This window comes from Peromyscus californicus, unplaced genomic scaffold, assembly GCF_007827085.1.
Source record: "Peromyscus californicus insignis strain IS unplaced genomic scaffold, ASM782708v3 Scaffold_24__1_contigs__length_46423439, whole genome shotgun sequence".
NCBI lineage: Eukaryota > Metazoa > Chordata > Mammalia > Rodentia > Cricetidae > Peromyscus > Peromyscus californicus.
In genome coordinates, this window is record NW_026294535.1 from 44,250,168 (window position 1) to 44,258,434 (window position 8,267).

The following is an 8,267-nucleotide window of genomic DNA, read 5'->3' on the forward strand; positions in this document are numbered from 1 at the left end:
TAAAGCATGCGCATGCATACACCCGTACATGTCAATGTACAATCTAACAGAGGCAGTTCTTCTGAGCATCCTTCTTCAAAAGTAACTGTAGTTGGGGAAGGATGGGAAAAGGATTAATAACAAGCATTTTCAAGGAGGGGGGGGTCACAAAGTCTCACCCGTATGCTAGGAGCTACTTGCAATTGAAGGCTACAGATGGAGGTCAGTTTTCTCCAGGGTTGTGGCCCCTGAGGGGCTACCCATGCTCCAGTCCCACACCCACTCTACACTGGCAGCACTAAGTGTTTTTTTTTTTTTAAAGAAGAGCACATGAAGATGGGAGGGGAAAGTGATGAGGGTAAATAGAGACGCATTAGAGATGAGAAAATGGTGGTGGATTTGACCAAAACACATTATATGCGTGGGTGGAGTTCTCAAACAATAAAAAGAAAAACTTTTTCAGTATTGTAGCAAGTTCCTTCCTCAAGTGGATCTGGTCTCCCCTTTCGGAGCTCTGAGTCTTTAAACTGGCTCAAGTTTGGAAATTAGTTGAGGGGCCTTAATTCTCTGCTGTTATGATTCAAGGTAGCTGTAATGATTTGAAATGGCCCCCAAAGGAACTGGCACTGTTAGGAGGTGTGGCCATGTTGGAGGAAGTGTGTCACTGTGCTTTGTAGGCTTTGATGTCTTATATGTGCTCAAGCCATGCCCAGTGAGTCAGTTCACTTCCTGTTACTTTTGAATCAAGATGTTAAGACTCTCAGTTCCAGCACCACGTCTGTCTGCATGCTGCCATGCTTCCTTCCATGATGATAATGGACTGAACCTCTGAACTGTAAGCCAGCCACCACAATTAAATATTTTCCTTTGGGGTTGGGGTTTAGTTCAGTGGTAGAGTGCTTGCCTAGCAAGCTTAAGGCCCTGGGTTCAGTCCTCAGCTCCGGAAAAAATAAATAAATAAAAAAATATCCTCCTTTATAAGAGTTGCCCTGGTCATGGTGTCTCTTCCCAGCAATAGAAACCCTGACTAAGACGGTAGCCTTTCGTTAATCTTTTCTAGAAATTTGCTGTGTGTATAGACTTGAACTTTCTACCTGTGTCACTTCTGGAAACTAATGTGGGATTAGCCAAAGGTCGACTCAGACCGTTGTAAACATCGCTTTGCCTACACTATGCACACAGCAAGGACACTTGCCTTGTCTCTCTGGTGCTGACTCGTGGCCCTTGACACTCCGTGATCCATGATCCAATTAGACCCCATTGCATTAAGTCAATGAGCAGCCACAGTTCCTGCTGTCAGGTCTGGCATAGAGAGAAGAGCAGGAACCAAGCTCTTCAAGTACACTGTGCTCCTCTCACCAATTTATTTCTTACAGTACTAGTGAAGGAGAGCTCTTCTGGAGCCTCCCACACACGTCGTGGGAACACACACACACACACACACACACACACACACACACCCAAACACACACAAAGTGGGGGGGAGTAAATTAATGTTTGTAAAAAAAATTTAAGCAGGAACTGGAGAGATGGCTCAGTGGTTAAGAGTACAGCTGCTCTTGCAGAGAACCGGGGTTCGATTCCCGCACCTACATGATGGCTCACAACTGTAGTGGGTAGCCATTTCAGCTTTGATCTGGAAGTTCCAACCCCCATTGAGGCTTCGGCAACTGTCACGCCTACAAGGCGGGGCCAAGGGAGGCACCTGGGGACTGGAGATCTGGATGGGCTGCGCTCTCACTCTGTGCTTTCTCTTGTAAGAGTTGCCTCGGTCATGGTGTCTCTTCACAGCAATAGAACAGTGACTAAGACAGGGTAATGACATGTAACATTGTAATAGTTGCTTATTATTTTGTTTGTTCTGAGTAGGAGATACAGAAAGACCTGCCTGGAAGCAGGAAAACGTCACAAAAGAGGAAGAAGAAGAATTGGAAAATTAAAAAGGGTGGTGGGGCTCAGTGGTTGCTCTTCCAGAGGACTTGGGTTCAATTCCCAGCAACCACATGGCGGCTAACAACTGTCTGTAACTCCAAAATCTGACACCCTCACTCAGACCTACATGCAAGCAAAATGCCAATGCACATAAAATAAAAATAAATAAATTATTTTAAAAGAAGGGGGGGGATGGATGCTTCAAAAACTGCTTCAAGGCTGCTTAAGGCCGGGGACTGTGGCTCAGTGGTAGAAAGCTTTGCAGAGCCTGTGTGTAAAGCCCGGGGTTCAATCCTCAGCACATCAATAAAGAAATAAACTGATTTACACCACCAAAGTTCAAACTTCAAACGAAGCAAAGACGTATGAAGTGAAAGAATCAAGGGAGGGTGGAGTGTGGTGGCACAAGCCTGTAACCTTGTAAGAAAGCTCAGACCAGAGGACTGAAGTCCAAAGCCTACCTGGAATACATAACAAGTTCAAGGCCAATCCAGACAACTTAGTGATACCCCCATCTCCAGAATAAACGTGTTTGAAGTGACTGGCAAACGCAGTGGTAATCTGAGTCCGAGTGACCACGGAAGGGAAGGGCACATTCCAGAGATACTGGAACCAGGAAAGACACGGCCTGTCGATGACTTTGATGAGGGAGTGAAGAGGTAGAAAACTCACAGTGACTCCCACATTCTTCTCCTGGGCAAACAGGTTGATAGTCTAGCATGGAACAGTTAGAAAGACCGGGAAAGCAGGAAGCAGGTCTGCCTGCTGACTTTGCAGCCCACTGGAGAAGCTGTCTGTCTGTCCCAACCATTCCATAAAACAGCTCTGACAGAGATCGTTCATGAGTTCCTACTTGCCCAAACTGATGGGCCCTCTCTTGACTCTCTCCTCTCTTCTCGTGGCTCCCATGAAATCATCCCTAGCTCTGCTGTTCTTCGCTTTCTTTGGCCCTTCCTGGCTTCTTTTCCTCTACTCAGTTTTAAGAGAATATCTGTAACAGTCTTCTCCTGGCCTCCTTCTCTCTTCTCACTATTGCTGTGGGATGTTCTGTATGGCAAATGTGTTGCTAATTAGTCAATAAATAAAACACTGATTGGCCAGTGGCCAGGCAGGAAGTGTAGGCGGGACAAGGAGGAGAATAAAGCTGGGAAGTGGAAGGCTGAGTCAGAGAGACACTGCCAGCTGCCACCAGGACAAACAGCATGTGAAGATGCCGGTAAGTCACGAGCCACGTGGCAAGGTATAGATTAATAGAAATGGATTAATTTAAGCTGTAAGAACAGTTAGCAAGAAGCCTGCCACGGCCATACACTTTGTAAGCAATATAAGTCTCTGTGTTTACTTGGTCGGGTTTGAGCGGCTGTGGGACTGGCAGGTGAGAGAGATTTGTCCTGACTGTGGGCCAGGCAGGAAAACTCAAGCTACACACTATACACATTCTTATTTGGTGATCTCGGTCATCATCCTGACCTAAATTCAAGTGACCCCAAATCTCTTATTTCAACCCAGATCTCTCTCCTGGCATCAAGTCTCTAATTTCCAACTGCCTGCTGATCACTTGCCTCCTGGGTTCATCTAATATTTTGTAAACTTATAGCCCTTTCTTTACAAGTAGGCCCTGTGCTGGCTACTAAAAATAGAGGCTCATAAGGTGGATGTGCCATTTGAACTCTCAGAATTTAAGTCTTTGCTTTCTAGTGGTTTGTTTGCTGGGCTCAAACTGAAGACCTCATACATGCTAAGCATTACCACTGTACTGCATATCCCAGCCCTAGAATTCATGGTCTTAATAGAGAAAACATATAGTATACCCAAAATGCAGCATACACCACTAATACATTGTACCACGGGACACTGTGTAAGGACTAGGAAAGAAAAGCAAAGGGCACTTTAAGGGTGGATCGCTGTAATACCTTGAACTCAACCTGTTGAAAACTGAAATAATCATGACTTGTGGCAGTCTGGTCTTCCTCCTCTTTTTATGTCTGTGCAAGTATCTCCAATCTGTTCATCTACTCAATAAATATTTAACACACTTATCAGTACTTACAAGGTTCAAGAAAATCCCCTTCTACCCAGTTGCCCTAGTCCACAATGTGGAAATCATTTTCACCCCTTTCCTCCTCCCCCACACGTGGACAATATTAACTCTGCCTCTTTAAGCTGCGAGTACCCATCCCACCACCTCTGTCTCCAATTACTGCCTTAGCTCAGGTCATGGATTTGTCCTCTGCTTCCAGCCATCTAAAGTCGCCATCTCTGCTCGCTTTTTCTCCCCTCCTACTTGCCAGCGTTCGGCTCCGGAATTTATTTCTGAAACACAATTCTGATTATGTTTCTCCAGTGGTGAAACCCAGCCATGAGGTGATAGGTACCACCCTATATTCTTAGGCGGCTGTGACTCGTGAGTCGGAGGCAAAGCATAAACAACATATGGAGAACAGCATGCCCCTCCCCCGACTGTCTTCAGATTAAATCCAAATTTCTATGGAAAGAGCAGAGTTTGATGTTATGTTTCGGGTGAAGTCTAATAATCCTTTCTTGTAGGCAGCCTGCAGGCAGAGGGCTAGATCCAAAACATATGTAGCTTTATGAGTAACAAGAAAATGTACACAAGTACCCAGTCAGTCAATAAAAGTCTAGTACATTAATTCATAAGTAAGCTTTAAATTTTTCAATTTCCTATACCAAGCCTGTGACATAGATTAAAGAACCCTTGCAATGTTCTATAATGAATGTTTTATTAGCTTTTGTGGCCATCACTTGCTTTGGCCTTAAAGGAAATATTCCTGTGGGGTTAAACTAAAACTTTCTCATTAAACGAATACAGTGTTGGTAAAAACAAAATCTGCCAGTTTGTTGTGATTTTTGATACTATTATCAAATTTAAGACATCTAGGTATTATGGTCCTGTGCCAATAAAACACATTCTCCTATCTCTTGTTCTTATCTTACCAAAAAGGAAATTAACTAACATAAGGGTCCTTCGAGTTGTCAAAGAACTTGCTCATTTCAATAATATTTTCACACCCCAAATTTCCCATGAAATATTGGCTTGATTGGCATTCTTATTTCCTTTTGATCTAGCTGAATGAAAGTGAAGGGTGAATACCTTTAATGTCACTGCCCTCGGCTTGGATGCAGTGTTTACACCTTGCTGGCCTTTCCCATTTTGCCGTTGCTGGAACTGTGTCCATATAGATCTATTGGCAGATTCCCGAACACATTCCACGCCCTTTATATGTTTGTGTCTGTATTTCTATGCCAGTCTTAGTCATTATCTTCAGGAACTATGCTGCGTCAATAGAGGGAGGCTCAGGGGTTAGAAACACTTGTTGCTCTTCCAAAGGACCCAAGTTCAGATCCCAGCACCCATGTTGGGCAGTTCACAACTGCCTGAAACTTGAGTTCCAGAGGGTTTGATGCCCTCTTCTGGCCTCTGTAGACATCCGAACATACGTGATAGGCACAAAAATCCATACACATATTTAACAAAAGTTTTAAAATTTCTAACTACACCTATAACACTTTATTAACCTTGTTTGTGCCCATTGCCCCAACTAGACCTTCACATCCTTGGAAGCAGAAACCATGTCATTAATCTTTTTCTCCCCAGAGCCTACCTTCATGCCCAACATAGATTGTGATAGTGAAAGGACCAAGCAGACGCTGTAACAAGCTGTCAGTCTTCTCTCAGAAATCAAGTCCCAATTTCAGTTTCCTGAGACTTGAGCAAGCAGTTTCTGGGAGGGCTATGACAAAGTCCTTGCAGTAGCTCCCTTTCTACACATACTCTGACTGTACAAGGTTCAGCCAGTTGTTTACTGTCTGGGACCCCTCACCAACTTAGAACTACATGCATGAGTCAAGGACAGAGTCTGAGACACTGAGTCAGCCCCCACAGTCAGTAAGTGCAAGGCCAGCTAGCCTCCATAGCAGCTCAAGGACAGACTGGGACTTATCCAGGCCTGCCCAAAAAATGATAACTATAACCCCCAACCAGTAAGCTCAAAGGTTACATACCTCACCCAGTCATATGACGCAAAGGCTTGTACCACCCTGCTTCCAGTTTTTTCCTTTAAAAACTCCTCAGGGCCATCCTTCTCCACCTGCTTAGTCAGAGTGTTGGACACGGACCAAGCCCTGGCTTGCTTGTTATCAATAAACCCTTGTGTGTTTTGCATCCGGTATTGGCTCTGTGGTGGTCTTGCTGGGGGGGGGGGGGTCTCGAGACGTGGGCACAACAATAGTATTATCTGAGAGGCAGAACCACCAAGCTAAACAGAAATAGATAGATGGAAGGGGCTTACTAGGGGCATTGGCTTACATAATCGCAGAGGCTGAGAAGTCTCCCAACAGGCTGTCTGTAACTGAAGTCTCTGTTGTGTGCCAATAGGGAGGCTCAGTCCAAGTCCGAGTCTTCAGAACCGGGGAAACTGACCGTCTAACTCTCAGAGTAAAACCAAAGGATGCTGTGAAAGACACTGGTTGAGTCCTGAAATGCAAAGGCCTGAGAGTCCAGCAATCTGCCCTTGAGGGCAGAATTGAAATGTTCCAAGGTTGGGAAAGAGTAAATCACCTTTCCTATGCTCTGTTTGTTCTTTCTGGTCCCCTAGCTGATTGGATGGCCCCTGCCCACACAGAAGGCGGATCTTCCCATTCAGATTAGCAATTCATTTTTTGATGTGCTCTTTAAACACCCATAGGCACACCCAGAAGCAATGTTTTACCAGTCAATATTCTAGGTATGCCTTTCTTGATTCTAGGTGGCATGTAAACTATGATACATTTATTCGTTAATTATTTACAGGCTAAGTGAATAAATTAAAGAAAGTCTAATAGGTTTAGGAGAGTGGAGCAGTAAGGTGCAAGTCTGAGACCAATCTAGACAATGTAATGAGTCTCCTTCCCATCACCTTCAATATATTAATAACTTTAAAACAATGTGAGAAATAAAAAAGATAAAAATACTTCACAAAATAAATTACTCTTTTAACTGCTAAAAAAAATCGCGCAAACTAATGCTAGAAATTGAACTAAAAAGAAATCCCAAATGATAGGTGTCGCCGAGCTTGAGGGAAGAGGTTAGGACTGATTAGATATTAGCTCTCGAAGAGTCAAGGATGGTATAGTCAGACGGCGGCGTAAGTCTTGAAGGGGATAATGGTTTTACTACTTCTGTGGATGAACTCGCAATGGAAATGAACAACCAAAAAAGTGGCAATACTGCCTCCCAGTGGCATTTGGCATAATGGCCACCACCCTAGGGCCCTTGTAAGATAAATAATTTGAGTGGATACGGTCTATGCCCTCCACCCCCACGCTTCAGACTGCCCTGTTTCTTATGTTACCCCATAAACACCCCTTCAACCATAACCTTGAGGAGGAAGATTTGAGACTTAAGACCTCTTTATATTGCCTGTCCCTTGAATAAACCCTCTTGCAAAAGCCCTTGCTTAGGTGATTGACATATAAAGGGGTCCTGGTTCCCCAGAGATCTCTTTATGCTGAGTCTGCAGTAAGTCTCTGACCAGTCCCTTCTCCGTTAATGGCCTCTCTTCACTGGACCACTCTTAAGAGGGTAGGGACACTCTTCCCCAGGCATTTTTATTCCCGCTGGGCACACCCTAGAGTATAAAAAGTAGTGTGTTAATTGCTTTTTTAAAAATTGTTTTGTTGTTGTTCGTATGGTTTTGTTTTGTTTTGAGACAGGGTCTCCCTATGCAAGGGTCTCTCTGCTGGCCTGGAACTTGATAGACTATGTTGGTCTTGAATTCTCTGAAATCCTTCTGACTCTGCCTCCTGAGTACTAGGATTAAAGGTGTGCACCACCACCCACCTGTTTGGTTGGTTGGTTGGTTTTGGTTTTTCAAGACAAAGTTTCTCTTTGTAACAGTCCTGGCTATCCTGGAACTCCCTCAAACTCACAGACATCTTCCTGCCTCGGCCTCCCAAGTGCTGGGATTAAAGGCACGCTCCACCCAAGCTCGGCTGTTTGTTTTTAAATCTCAGTTTAATAATTTTAAATTAATTAAAAAATCTCAAGGTACACAACACTGCATGTACTCATATCACACAAGAAGCTAATACAGGATGATTGGAAGCTCAAGGCCAGTTTAGCCTGGTCTTAGTTTAGAGACAAGATCTCAAAAGAAAGAAAAAACAAACAACAACAGTCCTGGGAAGGTGGCACACGTTTCTTTTTCAGAAAAGAAAACTGGGTGGGAGCTCCACCTCAGCCCCTGGCACCCTGGCATCCTATACCCAACGAGTCTGGAATGTTCTGGTGGAAGATTCACCTCAACTCCCCTCCCTTGTCTCTTTCCCTAAACCCACCCCTTCAAAGCCTGCCAAAC